The 17114-nt window shown below is 42.7% G+C and overlaps 1 protein-coding gene across 2 annotated transcripts in view; it reads right to left on the bottom strand.

Annotated features, from left to right (window-relative positions):
* sh3rf1 (SH3 domain containing ring finger 1) overlaps nucleotides 1-17114 on the bottom strand; it is a 128724-nt gene that overhangs the window by 101153 nt on the left and 10457 nt on the right. The gene's annotated exons all lie outside the window — the stretch shown is intronic.

Below are 17114 nucleotides of genomic sequence, written 5' to 3' on the forward strand. Positions count from 1 at the left end.
ACTACACCACACATGAACCACACACACTAAAACACTCCACCACACACACTAAAATACACTCCAAGCAAGGCAAATATCACAACTTTCAAAACTGTTTGCATCTGCTTTTCGCTCCACATAAAACAACGATTTTCTTCTCTCAGCAAGCAAATTACATGGATTGGGGATCAGTGTTTATTTGGTAATATATTTTACACCAGTGATAAAGAGAAATTTGTGTATTTTTTTTTTACCTGTTTGCTGTCACAGAGAGAGAGGCAAGGAGGAAAAGTCCCGTTCGCAAAACGCGCACGCACACAGAGACCCACGTGGGGTCAGTATGATGTCATCAAACCCACAAAAAGTTGGTGTGACTGGTTAGCTTCTTTTTTTTTTTCTTTTTTTTTCCATCAATGGTAACACCACTTTCTCCTCCTGCAGTTGAGGGAGTCCTGTTTCATTCCAGCTTTCTCGCTGCTGCAGCTGAAAGGAGGAAATGAGTCATTTTGCTGCAGCTGTCTGCAAAATGAGCAGCGATTATGAGAATATCATCCCAAAAAAAATTGCGTAAATTATCATAATTCAAGTTATACTTGGCCTATTAACGAAATTTAAAAAGTGGTTTGGAGGGTGAAGTCTCCACCTTCAACACACATTCAGACACTCAGAGTGGAGCAGATTTTGTGCTACATCCGCTTAATTAGGTCATGAGGCTTTTGACACAAGAGCGCATTATTCGACTCTTAAAGGACATCATTTTTAGAAATTTTCATATTAAGAAGCCTGACTTTTTTTTCTTCAGTCTGTAATTATGAAATTCAGATGTGTAACAGCTCAAGGGTTTACAAACATTTGAGCACGGTGATTAGACAGCATGATTATTGCACAGGTGTGCCTTAAGGTGTGTTTACACATAACGACGAAATGTCACAAATGCCACGAAGTATACATTCTTGGCTGCTGATCACGAATGTGATGATTTGGGGCAGAGGCGTCAGGTGTCCTTAGGAACTGCTGCAACCTGTTACCACGTGTTACGATTAATGGCATGTGTTGCTGGAGAATTATCAGGAACCATTCCGCACGGTCAAGAATAAGTTTCTGCGTTGTTGTGCGCTGTTGTTGTGCGCGCGCACACACACACACACACACACACATTGATCCATCAGCTGCTGAACAATTCAGGTGACCCCAGTTTGCTCCATACCAGAAGAACTTTGTGACTGCATGTTTAGTTGGGCTCTGTGCCATGGAGTGGCGTAGAGAGGAGGAGGAGACGGACAGAGCCAGATGTGTCGCTTCACGTGGCTTTCGCCTCGCTCTTTTTCCCAAACATCAAGCACATGCAGCAGCAGGTGGAACACCTGCAGGAGCGCGCTGAGGAGCATTGGAACGAGACTTTTAGTTGACTTGGCATCACAGTCCTTCAGCATACTGCAGCAATGAAACTGAATGCGGTGCAGCAGGGTTTAATTGTGCGCACATCAGAGAAGAACACTGTTGCGCTCTATTAAGCATCATCACTAATCAAGACGGATCAACACGCTCAGTTGCAACCTTCACGACATGAGGCGAAATGACGGCGGTGCGTGACATTCGTGGAAGATTTTTTTTAACAGCCAAAAACATGCTCCACGAAAATCACGAATATAACGCACAGGGGTCGAAATACATTTTTTAACCTACTTGCACTGGTGCTAGTAACAAAAAATTACTTGCACCAAAAAAAGTTACTTGCACAACCAAAAGTCACTTTAGTCACTTTTACTTCGAGTTGCTTCTTCCTGTGGCGTCAAGACGATGCAGGAATTTCTGCATCAGGTGTGTGCAGCAGGGGACAGAGAGGAGGTGAGAACGCAGCCTGCATGTTGTGAAAGTGTAGGTACACGGACCCACAACAGGGGGCGCAATGAACGGACAATAGAGAAAGGTGAATAACAAGTTTTACTGTTGTGAACAGGGCACAACCAATACAACAATTAATACTTTAGAGTTGTAAGTCGAAATCTGCTGGTGTTGTGTGGGCAGGCTCGAAGGTAGGAGACGTCCGTCCCAGTCGAACCGGAACCACCCAGATTTCCTCTGCCACCGAAAAACCAGGAGTACTGGAACCGCCAAGTCCCGAATTCCCAGGTGGCCACTGCCTTCGCTCGTCGGATCCGGTACTGCTGGCGGGAAAGAGCACAAACACACAGGTATGGATGCGACAGCACCCAGTAGACGGAGAGGGGAGAAGCCGCCTCCACCTCTTGTAATAATGAAGCAGGAAGGTGAGTACTTATCCAAGCAAGGTGCTTTCTGTAATCAGCTGTCCTGAAATGGTTTAGCAAGGTTTATCAGAGTCCTCAATATAAATACTAGCAAAGAAGGTTACCTTAATCTCAAGGCGATATCTCGGCACTGAGGTGGAGACGCTGTCCTGCTGATATACTCCGTCCTGAGTGCAGTCAGCTGTGTCTAGTAATGGGTGACAGCTGTCATCCTGACAGCCTTCGTCGGCGGGCAGCGCCCTCTGGTGCCTGGAGCCCGCACTCCAGGCAGGGCGCCCTCTGGTGGTGGTGGGCCAGCAGTACCTCCTCTTCAGCGGCCCACACAACACTGCAGGCATGAAAATAGAGACCTGGAATGGATGTCACGTGACTAGCAGCGTGCCGCACGGCGGTTAAGGCACAGTTAAGGCACCTGTTAAACAGAAGTGAAATGAGAGGGAAAAAAGGCAGCCAGTGCTTCACCATCAACTGCACCAACTACAAAAACAAATTCTCGAATACTAAAATGAACTGTACAAGAGCCTTAATGTAATTATGTAAAACAAATGTCTGTTTTAAAGTCGTTATGTCGCAATTTAATATCGATATACTGAGACTATAACTCAACACCATAAGTGCTTTTCATTAAGCTGCGTTCACATGCATACAAATACGGAAACAAAAATGTTTAAAGTAGACCTGCATTGAAATAAATGCAGTCAGATCTTTGGACCAAAAACTGACTTATATTTACACATAAGATCCTTCTGAATGTAGTAAAGTAAATCTGCAAGCCCAGATCTGTCATTCAACGGATAAATCTTCATTTAAAAATGAGAACTTTACAGCTAAAATTTAGCCCTCCACAAGACTGTCAGCACATCCGGGACACTGCCGAGACGTCAGGGAGAAGACCCTATCCCAGCATGCATTGTGCGTGCCAACTGTAATTTGTGGATTTATGTCAGTTTGCATCTGCACCTTTTTATTGTCTTATACGGAAGGATCTACTTTTTAAAACTTCATATTGTCTTGCGGTACGCTTGGTGAGTACACATTTCTTTTATTTGTGCTTGAAAATTATTTTTGGGGACTTTTTCATACGCCCGTTTGATTGAGTGGTGTCGCATTGAAAATCTACTGTCTTTCGCCTCCGGTGTTACCGTCGCAGGGTACGGAGGCGGGACCCGCAAAGAATCCAAGTCATTAAAAAGATATAAACCTCTCTCAGCGGCCACAGAGCTCTGTGGCTCCGATTACTGAGACATGCGGCGCTGCAGATTTGCCGCAAGAAGTCTGTCCTTGCGAGCAACAGGTGTCACCGGGCGCTCGGCATCAAAACGGCGAGCGTAGTCTCTGGACTTGTGCCAAGTTGGCTGCACCTCCATTCAGTAGACAGCAGCGTCTGTGGCTGCACAGCAGACACGGGGGTGTGAGTGGCCCGCGGTGGAATTTAACGAGCGCATGCACTCGGTAAGCGCATCGGAGGCAGTGAGAGCGAGGCGTCGGTGAAGAACGTCACCCGCTGTCGATGCTGCCGCTGATCTGAGCATGCAGAGCTGTATCTCGCATTCACTGCAGCTTACTTCTGGATGTTGAAAACAGGAGGTGTATAACAGTAACATTACTAACAGATAAAATCAATTTCAACGCGGGATCGGACTGAAGGCGCGAGAGCGTCATCTTGTCCCCGACATCATGGAAATGATCCAGATGTACAAACTGTTTTCGTAGAGCACTAAATTTTAGCTGCAAATTTGTCATTTTTAAACGAAGATTTCTCCGCTGAATTACAAATTTGGGCTTACAGATTTACTTTACTGCATTCACAAGGGTCTTATAAATACATATCAGCTATTTCTTTCTGAAATCTGACAACATTTATTTCAATGCAGGTCTACTTTAAATATATTCATGTATATATACTTGCAGTTGATGTTTAATATGATATGTACATGGTGGTCACAGGCGGCACTTAAATTTTAACAGTCTGCTTGGGGGGGATGGAGGAGGTACTTTTTACCCTGACTGAGGGTCAAAAGTCATAAATTCTGAATGGCTTTATATCTACTTGTAATAAAATGTTAGTAAAAATCATATATATGTTGTCATTAAAAGACTAGCAGTAATATTACAGTGGAAAAAGCAGCAAGGTAAATGAGCACAATGGCAAGGCATACTTCAGATTTATATTTTAATATACGAGGTCTGTTAGAAAAGTATCCGACCTTTTTATTTTTTTCAAAAACTTGATGGATTTGAATCGTGTGCTTGCATGAGCCAACCTTGAACGTTCCTGCGCATGCATGAGTTTTTTCACGCCTGTTGGTTGTGTCATTTGCTTGTAAGCAGCCTTTGTGTGAGGATGGGTGGAGTCTCTCATCGTCTTTTCTTTGCAAGGAAATGGCAGAACGACTGGAGCAGCGCGACTGCATCAAATTTTGCTAGAAACTGGGCGACAGTCAGGTGGAAACCATTCGGATTATTCAGACGGCTTTCGGTGACGATCCTCTGGACATCACACAGATTAAGGAGCGGTACAACCGGTTTAAAGACGGCCGCACAATGATGGAGAGCGCGCCACGCTCCGGTCGGCCATCAACATGCTGAAACGACTGGATCATTTCCAAAATGAACACTGTGGTGATGTGGGACTGTCGTGTGATTATCCGAGAAATTGTGGAAGAGGTGGACATCAGCACTTTTTCGGCACATTCCACTGTGACAGAAGATTTTGCCATGAAAAGAGTGGCTGTGAAATTCATCGGCACGAAGCTGATGGCGCAGGAAAAGCACCTCCGTGATGAAGCCTCACGGGACATGTTGTGACATGCTCAGCTCGTCCACAATTTCTCGGATAGTCACACGACTGAAAAGCCACCGAAAGCCGTCTGAATCTTCCGAATGGTGGAAGAGGTGAGCATGCCACAACATGTCCTGTGAGGCTTCATGTGGCGCTTTTGCTGCGCCATCAGCTTCGTGCCGATAAATTTCGCCGCCACTCTTTTCATGGCAAAATCTTCTGTCACAGTGGAATGTGCCGAAAAAGTGCTGATGTCCACCTCTTCCACAATTTCTCAGATAATCACACGACGGTCCCACATCACCACAGCGTTCACTTTGGAAATGATCCGGTCGTTTCAGCATGTTGATAGCCGACCGGAGCGCGGCGCGCTCTCCACCGTTGTGCGGACATCTTTAAACCGGTTGTACCGCTCCTTAATCTGTGTGATGCCCATAGGATCCTCACCGAAAGCCGTCTAAATAATCCGAAAGGTTTCCACCTAGCTGTCGCCCAGTTTCTAGCAAAATGTGATGCAGTTGCGCTGCTCCAGTCGTTCCACCATTTCCTTGCAAAGAAAAAAACAAGAGACTACACCCATCCTCACACAAAGGCTGCTTACAAGCAAATGACGCAACCGACAGGAGAGAAAAAAATCACGCATGCGCACAAATGTTCATGGTTGGCTCATGCAAGCACATGTGAATCAAATCCATCAGGTTTTTGAAAAAAATAAAAAGGTCGGATACTTCTTTTCTAACAGACCTCGTATAAGGATTGTTTATCCAGGCATGTATGAGTTCATTAGAGCTTTTAATCAGTTTGAATACAAATTACAAGGCCTCATTTATAAAAATCCATCGAGAATTATGATGACAGGAAAAAACCATCACAGTAAATGAAAACAATGGCATATTTTTCCCCAAATTTCCACACTTTAAATAAAACTTTTTTTTCTACCAAGGCATGTATGGGTTCATTAGAAAGATCAATTAAAGGGCTTTAAAACAAGCCTACTCTTATTAAAAGCTGTTAAATAGCAACAATGGAGCGAGAAAAGCAGCACCGTTTGTCATACTTTCCCCAAATTTCTGCATTTTACACATACATAGGTTCATTGGAATGAGCTTTCAAGGGGCTTTAAAAAAAAAAAAGCCTACATTTATTAAAATCCGTTAAGAAATAGCGACGCTAGTGCAAAAAAAGCGGTCAGTTTATTATTGATGATCTGCACATTTCCACCCTTTGTAATGGAGCCTTCCTGTCCTGAGCAACGCTAATAGATTGAGGCGTGCACGTCCATTCCAGGACTATATTTCCATGTCTGCAGGTTCTCTGCACAGAGGAATCAGAGTGCACAGCGTGGCTGCAGCCACACTGTGCACTCTGACTTCTCTTCTAGTTTATATGTGTTCTTGTGCTGAGCTGCAGGTCTGCGCTCTGAGTTCTGTTATAGTTTATCTTTCCTCCTGTGACCGCGAGATGCGCGTGCGCGCAAATGAACCATCCGTGAGTAAATGCGGAGATGTCTGGAGTTATACTTCATGTGGACATGTCCTGTCTGTGGTAATCAGTCTATGAGCAGGACTTCGCTCCGTGTGTGAAAGTCAAAACGCAGGGAAGACGAAGACAACACACTGGAAACTGTTTTTTTCCTTATTTATTCCTTTATTGGTTCATTCTACTGGTGCTTATAGTTGATAAAACTTGGATAAAGTTACTTGCACCAGTGCTAGTGGAGTATAAAATTACGTGCACCGCTCAAATAATACGTGCACAAACTAGCACATACACGTACTATTTCGAGCCCTGACGCACCAACACGCACTATTAAGAAACCTATTCAGATGCGTTAAGTCACGTTAACAATGTCAGGAATGAGGCAAATATGACATTCGTAACGTGTCTTGCCTATGTGTAAATGCACCATTAGGCTGGCGTCTGTATGGTACAGTACGGGTCAGAACTGGTACGTCTAGCTTGGCTTGCATTTCCACCACTAGCAGAACCCTTTTGTTTGACAGGCGGAGCATGTAGATGTTGACATTAGGGCTGCAGCTATTGATTATTTTAGAAATCAAGTATTCTACTGATTATTCTGGCGATTAATCGAGTAATCACATAAAAAGTACTTTTGCATTTTTAAACAACATCAACAGTCCAGGGCTCTCCCTAAGCAATGGCACAATTTTGCTACGATACCATGCAGATTAACAGGATTTGTTTTCCTGGGTAATTATTTATTTTTTCATGTCTTTACAATTTTGGATCTTTCCCGGTGTCAGGAGCTCAGCACTCCCCTGATATCGGACCATAAGCGCAGGGGGTTGGTATAATCCTCAGTCAGTCAGGCTGCACCTGAACGTGAGCACAGCCTGTAGAAAAACTGGGCTGTGGGAGGGGTGCGACGATTTACCCAAACTGACTCCAAATGACTAAATGAAGTACTTTTATTTATTTTTGGAAATGCACCCCATTCTAAAAACAGTACATGAAGCGCTCTCTCTCCCTCCCTCCTCCCTCTGTCTCTTCAGAATGCTGAAATGATAAACAAGGGATGTTTAAGTACGTTTTTGAGTAATGGCATTTTTTTGGGGGGACACATACTACTGCTGTACGTCTGCAAAGGCAAGCACCGTTTGGTTTTCATGTACCGTTAAGAAAACGGAGCACATTTCCGAAAATAAATAAAAATACTTCATTTAGTCATATTTGGAGTCAGTTTCACTTTAAATGCACAGTAAGTCTATTTAAGATGATAAACGTGTGCCCTCTTTCTCTTAAAATGCTTTAGTTTACTCTTTTGTGTCACGTTGGAAAGTGGTAGCTTTTGGTGCTACAGATTAGCTCTTACAGGGCTTGTGCGCATGCTCTAGTGTTCCTCTGTTTTTTTCTGGGGACATTGCAGTGCCACACACAGCCCTGGCAAATGAACTACAATGTTAAACAGAGCTTTGAGGTACAGAATTTGCCTCAAATACTTCCTGCAATTGAATTATTCGAATTACTTGACTAATCGTTTCAGCCCTAGTTGACATGCACGTCATCAAGCGTGCATACGCTGTCACTCTGTCTTGCCCCTCCACACGGAAGCCAAACAGAGTAATTTAAATTTTTTTTTGTCTTGGTGATTTATTTTCATCTCGTACAGAATGCTGAAGCATCAACTGATGTCTGTGGTAAATGCTGATGTGAATAAATGAAGCGCTGTGACTGTTTCAACTTTGAAAATAAGTTGATTTTCTCGTTGAGGCACAAAGCGCCGGTATTCTCTGGTTCAGGCTGAGAAACACAGAAAAAACAGAGGACTTCTTTCAAAACACTACGTTTCTTCAGCCACGACAAGGAACTAAAGTATTTTCAGATGTTATTTTCCCAAAATCAGGACACTTTATGTGGATAGGTTTTTGTCAGGCTGTGATGATGAATCCTACTGAAACGACATTAACAAGTAAGCTTAAGACTATATATTTACTCTGTGTGAATGGTGTTAATATTTTAAATCTTGAATATAGAAATACTGTGCATGCCCAAACGTTTTTGATGAACTCCATCATACTATGCTGTATAACAGCGTGTTCTTAACTTATGCAAAACTTACACATAACAACCAGAGTATTTGGTATATTTTTCATACATCTAAGCTAGGCTAAATCGTCAAGATGTGACAGGGCCATAAGAAAGGTGGTGTGGCAAATTATGCCATAAAAACGAAGTATGTCTAAGATTGTGTAGTTTCATAATCTAAAAAGGCACTGTAATCAAAAGAACATTACTAAAAGTATTCATTTTCCACAATACTGTAGAGGTGCAAGACTTGTGAAATGAAACAGGTGTTGGCATGTGCAGACACTCAGACCCACACACGAAGGAGGGTAAAGAAAGGCTTCTACTGGGTCACACAGGTGCGACAGCACTGTGGTAAAGAAGAGGTCATGGCAACTTCCCTCACTTTTGTCATAGTGACAGTCTTGTTAAAGAGATGTCACAGGGAAACGTGATATGCTGTCAACAGACCACCCAGAATATAGTGTTAATCGGAAAATAAACGTTGACAATCACATGAACTAAACCAATGCAAAGACGTTATATGTGAATGCGAACCACAGAGAGTTTAGACTTCTGTTCAAACATTTCAGGAAAAGGGGCTCAGATACTTTGCTCCATTTGAATATGAAAAGCTGATTTCCAGCTCCAGCAGCTGTTTGCAGGCAAAAGGGCTTTTGGGTGCAGAGAAACATCATCACTTGAATTTTTAATTAACACAACTCAACATCACTGCCCACGAGTCAAACCGCAGCAAAGCACCAACAGAAAAAACACGCATTAGTGCGTTCATATAAAATGACGAAGATACGTAGAAGTAAGAAAATGTGAGGTGGCAGGTGGGACAAGACTAGACAGGCCCAGTATTTACAGAAGAAACAGAGATCCATGAGTAGTCATGGCATTCCAGACAAACACACACACACACACACACAGTCTGGGAAGAGGGTTAAAAGGGACTGAAAAATAATGCCTTGTGTGCTGCATGGAACATCCTCAACACCCAAAACAACAAAAGTAGGCACACTCCTTTTATCAAAAAGGAGGTAACAGTCGCTGCTCCTTGTTCACACAGATGTCAACAATGAAAAAGAAAGGTTTACTTGTCTAGAAAGCTTTTTACTTGTTGTCTGGCCTATGAGACATGGTAAATGTGAAAAGGGCATCAAAAAGTGCATTTGACTGCTTTAAACTGTGTAACGGACATATTCCAATCAGCGGTGACTGTCGGAGTTGGCATTTATGCAGCGTTCACACCGGAAAACACGCGATGCCACAAATTTGCATCCCTCGCCTGGCGATGTACGCGGCACCATCGCCGGTGTGTCGCTCTGCTTTCGCTGCGAAAATTCGCCCCAATGTCTCATCAAATAGGAGGAGCTTCCATTCCGCTCGCCGTCAAGTCAACATGACAGACCTTGATCACACGGAGCAAGCTGCTGTACTCTATTTGTTGTGGAAAGCTGACAAATGTCGCCAGCGGCGCCGTCCCTGGGTTCACAACATCATCATGAGACGTTCCCAATTCGGGGAGTTTCATTATTTGCTGCAGGAGCTGCGTCTGGATGACGGGCGCTTTCAGCGGTACTTCCGCCTCTCCAGGACCCAGTTTGAGGACATCCTGTCCTGTTCGCGCACGCACGTGAACAATTAAAAAAAAAAAAAAAAAAAAAATGGCTGCCGCTGCAGTTCATCGCTCTCCCCTCCAACTCTGTCATAATTGTGTTATAAATCAGTCACCATTTGTTTTATTATACATCTGTGTAGTTAATAAAATTATCTTCACGGACGATTCATTCGCGCACGCATGTGAAAAAAAACTGGCTTCATATAAAATGAAGAAGGTAAGTAGAAGTCAGAAAATGTGAGGTGGCAGGTGGGATGAGACTAGACAGACAGACACACAGACACACACACTTGTGCTCAAACGTTTACATACCCTGGTAGAATTTTTTTATTTTTTTTTTCAGAGAATATGAATGATAATACAAAACCTTTTATTTTCACTCCTGCTTAGAGGTTGGGTGAAGGCAGCCGATCTGCTCTGTGTCAGCCTGATCTCATCAGATCTCAGAAGCTAAGCAGTGCGGGACCTGGTTAGTACTAGGATGGGAGACCTCTTTGGAACACCAGCAGCTGTGTGTGTTTCTCCAGGTAACACTGGAGTTGCGTCAGGAAGGGCATCTGGCATAAAACCTGTGCCAAATATCAATGCGGATCTGGTTGTATCCGCTGTGGCAACCCCGAACACAAAACGGGAGCAGCCGAATGGACAACCAACCTTAGAGGTTGGGTGAAGCCATTTATTGTCAAACAACTGTGTTTACTCTTTTTAAATCATAATGACAACAGAAACTACTCAAATGAGTTGTACAGCTTCATGATGAACTGGCACAGAGGAGGATTTTCTTAAAAATAAAACCTGAAAGTTTAGCTACAAATTTCCAGAAGGTACATCTGAGATGCAAGCCTAGATCTGATCTGTTTTGGTGAAAGAATGTCATTCTCTGCTCTACTCCACTATAAAGCTAAGAGTGTTGATGCAAAATGCAAAGCTTGCACTGTGGACAAATTCTCTAATCACAGATACAGAAGCCTAAAACTTCTTCTGGGTTGTCTGGGTGTTTTGGAGACTTTCCTCACTCTTCCCCTTCTTGCAGTCACTCAGTTTTTGAGAACTGTCTACTCCCTGCAGATTTAGAAATAAAATAATAAACATATGAAAGTTATATCCGTGCCACTGTCATCTGCTATATCAGGGTTCTCACTAGCGTTATAACAGCATTACTGCCCGTTGCGCTGCTGCCTGAAAAAAATTATGCTGCAGTTGGGCTGTTACGCTGTTTCCAAGGGTTCTCTACATTGATTGTAGACCCACTGGTTCTGATTTAGAACCAGTGGGTCCACTGCTGCCTAGATGCTGCGCCCCTTCTCTTATTACACTATGTAACACAATTTTTGTTCCTGGCTTCTAAGTGTTATATTTCAACTGCTTGTCTAACGTCTATGGAAAAATGACTACATTCAGCACAAACTTTGATTTTAACGTTCTAGAAAGTTCTAAAAGTTTCTTGAAATTTCTAGATAATTCTGGAAAATTCTAGAGAATTCTGGACAGTTCTAGCAGTTAAAGAATATTCTAGAAGACTACTCAGTAGAAGTGAAGGCGAATCGAGAATATTCTTGAAAACAAATTTCAAAATATCATTGTCCTGTTCACAGAAGCAAAGTGTCTGTGGAATAACAGCTATTTTCTATTTATTTAAGGCATAACAGGTTAGGAAAACACACTGTGTACCCAGGAACAAAACAAAAATAAAAATTTGTTACATAGTGTTATTGCTCATGATTTCGAGCCAGTTGTGTATACGGCCACTTTTGTGAGTGATTATGTATTTGTACTCCTCATACATACTGATAAAGAACTCTGTTTTCATTTCCTTCATCTTCACCTACCTTTCTCTGTAGTCATAATTTCATGAAATGGGGAACCACGGTTTTCCCAACCAGCCGAGTCTGTGCTGTGTACATGAGCTGAACAAACAACATGTGGTGCTTGGATGGGGGTGCTAAAGTTGGATGGGGGAAATATGGAGTTGCAAAGTGAGTTCCACACACAAAAAATTTGCTCCCCGAGTACAGTGATGTATTTGTTCGGTACATGTGCCAGCCAATCCTAAAGATGTACCAAAATCTTTCCATACAAATATGTGTACCATTCCACCCCTACTGTTTAGGTAGAAAAAATTTGTTGTTCTTTTAACTAAGTGTGATTATCCTCACAACTACACTCATAGGCCACTTTATTAGATACACCTGGTCAAATGCTTGTTAACACAAATAACTAATCAATCACATGGCAGCAACTTATTGCTTTTAGGCATCTAGATGTGGTGAAGACGACTTGCTGAAGTTCAAATCAAGTATCAGAATGGGAAAGAAAGGGGAGTTAAGTGACTTTGAACGTGGCATGGTTGTTGGTGCCAGACAGGATGGTCTGAGCATTTCAGAAACTGCTGATCTACTGGAGTATTCACGCACAACAATCTCTAGGGTTTACAGAGAATGGTCTGGAAAAGAGAAAATATCCAGTGACCCGCAGTGGTGTGGATGAAAATGCCTTGCTGATGTCAGAGGAGAATAAGCAGACTGGTTGAATGGGTGACTGCATGATGCTACCATGTTAATATGGAGGGAACACCTTTGAGGAATGCTTCCAACACCTTGTTGAATCTGTGTCATGAAGAATTAAGGCAGTTCTGAAGGCAAAAGGGGGTCCAATCTGGTACGGGCAAAGTGTAATGAATAAAATGGCAGGAGAGTGTATATCGGGGTGGTTATCAATCGTTGCCCAAAACTTTAGTTTATCATGTGTTCATGTTGTTGAATGGGTTTACTGTCACAGTCAAAAATAAAAGTATGCAGGCTGAATGCTGTACAAGCTCGGTTAGCTACAGGTGTGAACCTGATTAAGCACATTCATTCAGCGTGGGTTAGGGAGCAGTGCAGACTCACTCTCTAATAAACTCTAATCTCATTAGACCTTTAACAGGCTTCAGCTTGGATTTAAACAGCAAACGGGACATGTAAGTCATGAAATACGAGAAAGAAAACTCAACATGTGGAGTGTGCACAAAAGAAAAATACCAGTGGTTCCAAAATCCCCAACATGCACTGTTCAGAAGGACAAGGCTACTTGTAGACCTCCATGGGAAATACGGAGGAGTCCAGAGTAAAGTGTGAGGGTGTTGAGAGCAGGAATGAAAAAAACCAAAGCATTCTTGAAACATTCCCAGTGGAAAATAGTAAGTATGTGTTTGCCAGTATGTGGGTAGAGTGTGTGAGCGAGTGTAATGATGGGGTTCTGTCACACAGACAGAGGTCAGCCAGCCTGCTAAGAGGAAAGGCTTGAACAACAATATGATGTCATCAAAGAGTGTCGGCATGACTCATCGACCTCAGACGAGGGAGGTACAGGAACTGTAATCAGATACTGCTGTCGAAGGAAACTATAAACAACCTTTTACCGTGAAGAAAGAATTCAACGTCCAAGAGAAAACTGACAAAACAACTTTATCATGATAAAAAAAAAAAAATACTGAAAACCTACTATTTTAAGAGTCACAAGAAGTTATATGATGCAATTACAACAAAAAGGGAAAATTCATAGGTTATATTACTTCATTAAAACAAGAAAGGGAAAATTAATTTAACATGTTATGTTTGCCGTCTTGTTTGGTTGAATGAAATCGATATGTTTTGAATGAATGAAGAATAACAGTAGCAGGAATGCAACAGGGAGACAAAAGTATATATGCAAGAGTAAAATAAACTTTCCTGATATCTTAGAAGAAGAGGAAATGGCCCAATTACTTCCCAAGGACTTTGAAAGAAAAAAGCGCTCCAATTCCCATCAGCTAAACACAAAGTTGAGCCACTGCAGAGACACTTACATCCAATAACTATTCACAGAGGTGAGTCATCATCCTGACTGTTAAAAGTCAGCCAAAAAGTACACCATAGTTGAGAAAAGCCATTTCATTACCCATCTCACAGAAAAGTGACAAAGGCCAAAAAAAAACAAAAAACTGGTGCAGCCCAGGAATGAGCAGGAGCTCAAAGCTGACTATGCAAAATTATCCACTAAACATTTACCCCTTTTTGGTCCCAACACTTTTAGTTAATCAAAAGCTTCTGTTAGTAGCGCGCGCACACACACACACACACACACACACACACACACACACACACACACACACACACACACACACACACACACACACACACACGGTCACTCTGCGCAGGTCCATCAGTCAGGAAGATCAGAGGAGACTCTAAACAAAACCCTGTTGTGCATCTGTCAGGCAGCCCCCACAACTCTGCCCTCCAAGCTATTCTCCAGCCAGATAAAAATCAGAGATGGAGCTTTTCTTGTACAGGGGGCACGGCCCCAAACGAACTGGTCAAAGCTTTAAGAAATGCCAAAAATCAGGGAAAAGACAATGAACAATAAAATGGGACGAAGGGTGTCACCCAGGGGCACTGAAGCGTTCAGTACCCATGGAGGACTGACCAGAGATCAGGCTGAACTACTGGCAGGAGCTTTGATCTCCACCTTCCATGTTTTCAAAATGTGACACCTGCGAAGCAAAGACTATTCCTCATCTATTTCATCAGAAGAATGCATGGAAAAGAGCTGACAGATCTCATTAATCAACAGCAACATTCCACAAAATGGCTAGAAATACAAGGAAAGTTTAGTACAGCATTTAAAGTGCATATCACTGAAGAATCAGAAGAGCTTTTATTCGTCAAGTATCCACAGAATACAAGGTTGGTCTGAGCTGCACTCTCTCTGTACAGCATGTATAAATATACACTAAATAATTCACAGGAATAAAATCTGCAAATGAAATGTGCAAGAAAATAAAAAATAAATTATATAATAATAAAATAAATAAATGTCAAACGAGGTGACTAAACTAAATAAAGAATTCTGAAAATACTCATGTATTGCGTTTTATTTTTGGCACCATACAGTGGGTAAAATAAGTACTGAACACATCACCATTATTCTCAGAAAATATATTTTGAAAGGTGCTATTGGCGAGATGTCAGTAACAACCCAAGAAATCTAAGCATACAAAGAAATCAAGCCATAAATGTCCATAAAATAAGTTATGTGTAATAATGTGAAATGACACAGGGAAAAGTATTGAACACCTGAAGAAAGGGAGGTGTAAAAAGGCATGGAAAGCCAAGACACCAGCAGAAATCTATCAGTAATTAGAAAGCAATCCTGCCCCTTGTCAGTGCAAATTAATATCAGCTGGTTCAATCATGACCAAGAATTCACACAAGAAACATCTCATGCTAAGTAAAAGCAAAGAGCTCTGTCAAGATCTTTGCAACTTTAGTGTTGCAAAACTTACTGAAGGCATGCGTTAGGGCCACTTCACACATAGTACGAATGTGGTTGAATTGCGCATGAAGCATGCATGAAGCAGGAATCGTATGCAATACGTGTAAAATCTGAGCTGCCTCTAACGCCTCGTATACCTGTTGCTATAACTATTTGCGCACACCAGCGGATAGAGTGTGCCCCTGTGTGAGCCCATTCGATCCCTCTCACGGCAGGTGTCAGCCAAATTCCAGGAGACACACACGCACATCTAACACCATTTGGCACTTAGAAAATGTGTGGCCATTTGCGCTAAATGTGTGACCATTTGCGCTATTATTATTAGCATCACTTTCGAGCTGGATGTGAAATTTGTCTAAGTGCCCCCACGAGTGTAGCTTTGCAAAAAGCCACACACATGGGGTGCATGTGTCTCGCACGTGTGTCACGCCCCCAAAACACATGTGGCGTGCCTGAGGGGAGGCACACTTGCATAACATGCTGATATATATGCTGCACAGACATGTTCACATGAGGGCCGGACATGCAGGTCTGAGCGCACACAGCAAAGTGAGGTGCCTGTCAACTGCTGACCAGAGACTCACTGACAGCTCACATAACACAGACACAGAGTGACACATTGGTGTGTGCGCTGGACTGACAAGGGGTGTGTCCACCGACAGAAGTGGCTGTGGAGATCTGTGGTTCTGGACGTCCCAGCTAGAGAACACATACCGTGTTTGGACAGACATGAACTAACAACTGTCCACTATGATGCGTGTGTCTGCTTTCTGTCCTTACGTGGACATACATAAAAACATATATCACTGTTGCGATGGGCCGCAGAGAGCGAGTGCAAGCCGTGCACAATGACAGGCTGTTCAGGTGAGATGGACTGTCAGATCATAACACACAGTGGGCGATCTGAATGTCACACCACCCACGTAAGCTCTGTTCCATATGACGTGGTGTCTATCCTTCGGCACACCATCCACAAGACACACATGTCGGGCCAGGCACCCTGGCTGATAAGAGGGATTCAATAAAATGCGGTGTTGTTATATGGTGTGTGGTTTTATTTATTTTTTTAAATACATCCATGTTCTTCTTGCTTTCAGGCATTTTTTGCACCTTTTACAGGACAGCGAAGGTAGTTCAGTGGTAAAGTTTTTTGGCTGGCAATCAGAGTTTTTGTAAATTGCAGGTTCGAATCCCATGGGTGGCATGTATTTTTTTTTTAAAAAACACAGCTGCTGCGTGATGTGGTTACACATGCTGCAGCTGCTCGCAGTGTGCTCCCGCTACGATGGTTTCATGCACACCGTCGCATGCACGAAACCATCACAGCAGCATCGTTAACACTTGCCCATCAACTCAATGTTTTCGTGCTTTGATCATAGCAGCTGTTCCGCCATGATTTGCATTGATTTGTACTTATTCATACTATGTGTGAAGGGGCACTAACAGAAGGATTTCTAAAGTTCTGAATGTTCCAGTGAGCACTGTTGGGGCCATAATCTGGAAGTGGAACGAACATAATTTCACCATAAACCGGCCACGACCAGGTGCTCCTTGCAAGATTTCTTTTTTTTCCCCCCAACATGTTTATTAATTTTTTCTTTTTACACAAACACAAAACAAAAACAGAACCAAATAT

The sequence above is a fragment of the Thalassophryne amazonica genome, chromosome 10 (genome assembly GCF_902500255.1).
Source record: "Thalassophryne amazonica chromosome 10, fThaAma1.1, whole genome shotgun sequence".
NCBI lineage: Eukaryota > Metazoa > Chordata > Actinopteri > Batrachoidiformes > Batrachoididae > Thalassophryne > Thalassophryne amazonica.